This window comes from Monodon monoceros, unplaced genomic scaffold (genome assembly GCF_005190385.1).
Source record: "Monodon monoceros isolate NGI ecotype Baffin Bay Population unplaced genomic scaffold, NGI_Narwhal_1 Super_Scaffold_15, whole genome shotgun sequence".
NCBI lineage: Eukaryota > Metazoa > Chordata > Mammalia > Artiodactyla > Monodontidae > Monodon > Monodon monoceros.
In genome coordinates this window covers 20,402,012-20,408,603 of record NW_021703771.1, presented here as the reverse complement: position 1 = coordinate 20,408,603, position 6,592 = coordinate 20,402,012, and positions in this window count along the sequence as shown.

Genomic DNA, 6,592 nt, shown 5'->3' with positions numbered 1-6,592 from the left:
ATATGTATACATATATCCCTCCACCTGAAATTTAGAATCAGCTTGTCTACTACCTCTCAAACAATGCCAAGACCAAGGTCAAAAACAACAGTAACAACAGCAACCCTGAAGTATTTCGGTGGGTTCCAATTACATTCACACTCTCCAATTCCAATCCTAGCTATTACCGTTACTGTACTGAAATCACTGAAAAAGTCTTTTCCTGTTTTGTCTCTGAGCTAATTCTTGCTGGACTTCTGGCTGCAGGAGCACGCATAGTTTCATCTTTATGGCTGCCCTGGGCTGTTGTCCTAGGCTCTGAGCCCCACGACCCTTATATCCCTTTGTTTTTTTCATGCTATAGCATAATTTAAAGCAGTTTGTTCAAAATCATAATTATAAGGGACTTACCTTAATACGCCTTTTATTAACTTCTTTTACATAGAAGTTTTATAATCCTGAAACTATCTTGCAGTCATTCCAATTCAAGTCTGTATGTTGTGATTCTGACCTTTAAACTTGTAAGCATACCTTCCACCTGAGTTTTTAAAGATTCAGACACACGGCCGGTTTCTGTGCACCCACTCAGGTGAAGTACATATTCTATCTTGCAGCTTTCTGTTCCTTAGCAAAGTGCTTAACATCTGTAGTCAATAAACATACTCCACAGGGTGCAAGAGAAAAAAGGAACTGAATAAAACAACTTTAAAATAAATGTCAGCAGGCCTCTCATAAGATTAAATTTTTAAAGCTAAAATAAAGTTCTACTCACCACTGACTAAATATACTTTAAAATCTACAAGCAGTAGACTATAATTCACATCCACGTGTATATATATATATATCCATAAAATACTGAAGAAATAAAAATTAATAAAATTGGTACATTCTAAAAATTAGAATCAGTGGCTATAGGATCTGCATGAAAAATGCAGAGCCATATATGACTTGTGATCTCATTTCTGTAGGGATGAAAAATAAAAATAACTAACCGTTACCAAATACTACTTGTTTGTCAAGAAGTCTTTTCAGGCAATCAGTCTCATGTTGATGACTGAAAGAGGCAAAGAAAAGGCCTGGAGATGAGACCCAAGGAGTGACTTGGTCACACCCTTCTAGAGTGTCATTCTCCCTGAGCAGCTTGCCTAAATTCCTCAGCAATAGAACAGTGAGGTTTATTCCCACAATGGTCCCATTACTTGGGGGATGCTCCCTGGCCAAAGTCCACTGAGTGTATCTGTGAGACCAGAGAGTATGAAGCCAGACCATGACTCTGGACTCCCTGGAATGGGTGACAGCAGTTGTAGCATTGTCTTTGTGTCTTCCTGAGGCCTCTGACAAAGAGGCTGGAATTTCCTTGTATTCCAGAAAACTCAGAGATGGTATTTTGTCAAGTAGGAAGCTGTTGGCCTGAACCGACAGGGGAAACAACCATCTACTAGTGGCCACCTAACAACCTCAAGAAGAACAAAACCATATGAGAACTAGGAAAATTTATCTTTGAGATTGTAGAACCCACTTTGCTGAAAAAAAAATTTAAATCAAGCTGTTCCTTCACAAATGTGGACAGGACTAAGCACAAAGCAAGAATACCAGTTTGGCTAGCAGGCTACTGATGGTAGATATTACTGCCTTGGCAGTACAACATGACATGAGTTAGAAAATGATCTGTGAGCCCATTATTGCTACTTCTCCAGCCCTCAACAGTGTTATAATGCATGTACTCACTATCCTTCTACCCACTTAGCTGACTTCTCTAAGAGTAAGGACCACCACCTATTTCATGTACCAAGAACCCAAGCATCTAACACGGCACCTGGTATACAGTAGGTTGCTTCCTACTGCATGTTGAATAAACAAAATCAATAATTAATATCCCATACATCTCTATGATTTCTAGAGATGTAGATTCTTTAGAACAGATTGTAGAGCTTCTAGAGATATGTAGATTTCTAGCTGAAATGCATAACTCTATGGATACATTCTATTATGTAATTAACTGATAATCCTTCAAATGGACCAATAATAGAAATAGCTTTCCTTGGGAATACTGAGTGGGGGGAGGGGATGGGAAATACTTATGCACAGAGTGATATGTCAAGGATACTACCTGGTCCTGGAGTTTGTTATGGGTTCTCAGCAGAGAGAGTCCAGTGGATCTTAAAGTCCAGTGGTAGGAAACAGACAGCCAAAGCAGATGGAAAGAGTGCTCTGAGAAATAGGAAATATCACATATGGTTAAAAGTAAGGAAAGGCAGATCGCTAAACTTGAATCCTTGCTAATTTTAAGACCTAACATGCAGTTGCTATGTAGAAAAGGATAATTTGAACTTCATTCAATTCAATATTAAAGTGTTTCTATTTAGCACTAACTAGAGTAAAACCATTTGTTTTCAATCCTGCTAGCTGGAATCAGATGGTAATGCGTTGAATGCGTCTGCACTTTTCAAATGGAGTGACGATGCGGAATACGCAATCTCGATGTGCTTGAATTTTTTTTTTTTTAATGTTAAACCCCACTTTACTAGAGTTAGTTTCTGGACACATTAACTCATTTTTTTTAGAGAAGAGGGACAATGAATCTCAGTTTGCTTACAAGCTAGGAGATCACTTTGAATTCTGCATTTCTTAACTGCAAACAGATATAGCACTTGTAACAGGTTATAAATAAACTGGTTTTCAAGCACAGAGCCAGCCCCAACAGTAATAGTACACTATTTAAAAAGACCTAAGGAAATGAATTCCATTTCCAATGGAAAAAAAGAATCATATGGTCTTGGACAAACAATTCTGATGGTTTACTTAACAGTCACTTAGTAGTTCTTCCTTGTTCGTAGAACTTTATGATTTTTTTGAGGAGTGAAGCATTCCGCTTTAGTGGATAAATCCTTGTTAGGCTAAGACAATCATTATCACATCCCTCTTTGCCATGAATTGTCTTATGAACGGTCACATCAATCTGTTTTGGCAAATGAGTAATTAGGGGAAGCCTGTTATTGTGCTTATGAGAATGATATTTTTCTCTGAAAAAAGATAAATATGCATTAGGAAAATGACCATTTGGGCTCTTTTTCTGCTTCCTCCTTGTTTCGTGAGAATATGATACTTGGTTGCTGTGAGGCAGGAGCTGAATAACGCAGGTGAAGCACTCACGCATGGCCTGGCTTCCAATAACTGGACAGCAAAAGGCAACGGTTTCTTCTTTCCTCTTCTGAGTGATCTCAGCCAAGCGGAAAGCAGAGCTTATTAGAGGCAGCAGAATGTCAAAACCCTCTGTTCTGTAAACAAACCTGTTTTGTCAAATAGTGTCTACATGATGTCAGTGAAAAAAAGGCCCCCAAAGCTAGAATATGCAGGCTGTAAATAGGTCAAATGGAATCAAGGTTAGAGAAAGACAGTACCAGAGTGCCTTCTTTGTCACATAAAGGTCCAGTGATTACTAAATAGCCCGACCCCTGTGCTTTGTGACTGCTATGGGGGTGAGGTAGCTTCTCCATCTCTCTTAGGGATGCTAGGCAACTGTTTCCCAGCCCACAGGTCTCCTGTCTCTAAAAACAAGGCTCTTTTCTTGGTGGAATGACTTCTACAAAATTTAACTACAGTAATTTCTTAGGGTCCTCAAATTAAGTTCCCAGATGGCCTCCAGGAATTAACATAGCTTCCTAAATATCAGAAACCATGGGGGCTGCACAGACTCCTACTGTACAGGAAGCCTCTAAGACAACTAAGAAAAATGCACTTTAAGCTCTTTGTTTGTTTGTTTTTGGCCACGCCTCCCAGCTTACAGGATCTTAGTTCCCTGACCAGGGATCGAACCCAGGCCCCAGCAGTGAAAGCGCCGAGTTCTAACCACTGGACCACCAGGGAATTCCCTAAGCTCTTTTAAAAGTAACTTTCCAAAATGGTTACAATTTTAATAACTTGCATGGGGCTTAGTATCTAAGATCTAGAGTGGCTTTTCTAGGTATAGTACTCAGTAATTGGTACCAGGAGAGTTACTAAATGTTCTCAAGACAAGTTATACTAAAAATTGGTTCACTCAGGGAATCTTTCTTTTTGAAAATAGCCTGACTTAGTCTCAATCAGATTTTGTTAGAAAATGTAAGTGTCCCACTGAGATTTCAAAGACATACCTCACTTTCAATTTTTCACTTGACATTGCAATTCTCACCTTTGAGCTTCTGTCTCCAGAACCCGCCAGGGACTCTGCCCTTCTCGACACCTGCGTGGTGAGAGGGAGCTCTGGGTTATGCCCCTCCATAAATTCTTCCCTGGGCTCCGCATCAGGAGGGTTCCTCAAGCACATTCAGGGAAGACTGATCAATTCTTGGCTCCCAGCCCATGCCCACTGGAAGAGCAAGGGTACTGCACAGTAATTCAGACTTGCCCGCTACAATTCCAATGTGTTTTGAAAGCAGTGCACCCCTGACGCCTACTCAGTGTTTACACAGGCACTAAATTAGGCTCTGTGCTGTAGCTGTGGAAAACACATGGCTCTGCAGTCAAACAATTTGTCATTTTTCAACAAGCGACTTTCCTTCTCTGAGTCTCAGTTTCCTAATTTTCAAAAAGGGGGTAATAGGAGGCATCTTACAGGGTTGCTGTGAGATTTCAGTAAGACAAGGTTTAGTAAGGAATTTAGTGCCATAGCTGATACATAGCAGATGCTCAGTCAGTGGTTGTTGCTGTATTTTCCATTGTTTCTTTTGTTTATCCACAAGGATCATCCTTATCAGTGTCATGGAAACAAGAGACTGCTGAGGGCTTCCCTGGTGGCGCAGTGGTTAAGAATCCGCCTGCCAATGCAGGGGACACTGGTTCGAGCCCTGGTCTGGGAAGACCCCACATGCCACAGAGCAACTAAGCCCATGCGCCACAACTACTGAGTCTGAGTTCTAGAGCCCGCGAGCCACAACTACTGAGCCTATGCGCCTAGAGCTTGCGCTCCGCAACAAGTGAAACCACTGCAATGAGAAGCCAGCGCATCGCAACGAAGAGTAGCCCCCACTCACTGCAACTAGAGAAAGCCTGCGCGCAGCAACGAAGACCCAATGCAGCCAAAAATAAATAAATAAATAAATTTATTTAAAAAGTAAAAAATAAAAGAGACTGCTGAGAGGCTCCATAGATGGGATTGTGGAAATACGAGGGAGGTCTCATTTTTAGTTTACTATCAGCTTTTTCTGCCCTTTAGAGCAGATTAGCCATTCACTTTGAACTTTAATTCTCAGGGGTATATCATCTTGGAGACATTCAAGCTAGAAAGAACTGTGCCTTGAAGTGATCAAGGTGAAGGATTTGGGTAAGAGTAAAGATACTGTTTCTTCAAATTGGCCTTGGGGCAGGCAGAGCAGAATGAGAACAGAGGACAGAAGAGGTCCCCTCCCCTCCGTGGTTCATGCTGACTCCAGGCTCTAAGGCGAAAAGCAAGTGGGGTTCTGGGATCAGGTCAATCTGACCTGACAGAACCCCCTGTGATCACCCCTACAACAGGAGGGCTGATTAGCACTGTGGGGAAGCGGAGGGAGGAGTCCTCTGGTGGGCAGGTCAAGCTGGGATCAGGACAGTAACAAGATCTCTAACTCTGCCCTTATTGGAAGCATCCACATTACTTTAAAAACCCTAAGGGAGCTAACGGTTGGGATTGGGGTGGGAGCTGAGGGTGAAGTATCAATATAAACAAGGAAAATACTAAAAACACGGATAATTTATTCCAATCTGGTTGAAGCCTGAGAAACTAGATTCCTTTTTCCAAACCAAAACTAAGTCGCCTGATTTCTTTTTATGCTACGCACTGTATCACTGATACCAAAAGACACACCTTCACTGTGGCCATGAAGTGAATGTCTTCAGAAGATGCTTTCCTTCTGCTTTCCTTCCTTGTGCTCAGCTGCGAATCTGGTGAATGACTCCAATAACTCAGACACACAATCCTAGGTACAACTTCCTTTCACTTCTAGAAGGGACAAAAACGATGCCTGACGTAGAGGACAGACCACGTCCCTCCAGTCCTCATTAGAGAAGCCACGAAGACACACACCTGCAGAGTCAACCAACCAGGCACCAAGGCCTTTACATCTGAACAAAAATAATGACGGAAGGCGTGGGCTGAAGACTGACTCTGTGGATTTGAAAATGGCTCTGACCCTTCCTCGCTGTATGACATTGAGAAAGTGACTTGACCTGTCTGTGCCTGTGTTAATGGTTCCTACCTTTCACAGCCTGCTGCGAACATGAATGAGTCCACTTGTGTACGCATGGCTGCCGCATGCTAGCACTCCCCAGTGCCAGCTGCTGTTCTTATCTATTCAAGTCTGCAAAACCCAGGTCTCTCTCATGTAACCATCTGCCTGTGCCTTGTGATATTCTGAATTCCCTCTCTGTCACTAGCTGTGTGCCCTGGAGAAAGTTACTGAATCTCCCTGAGCCTCGGTTTCCCTCCCTATAAATTGGGGGCAGTTATAATTACTTTCAAAAGTCATTGTGAGGATTAAATATTAAGGTTTTTGAAGTGCTTCCCATGTAGAGAAAAGGAAACCCTCCTACACTGTTGGGAATGTAAATTGATACAGCCACTATGGAAACAGTATGGAGGTTCTTAAAAAACCAAAAA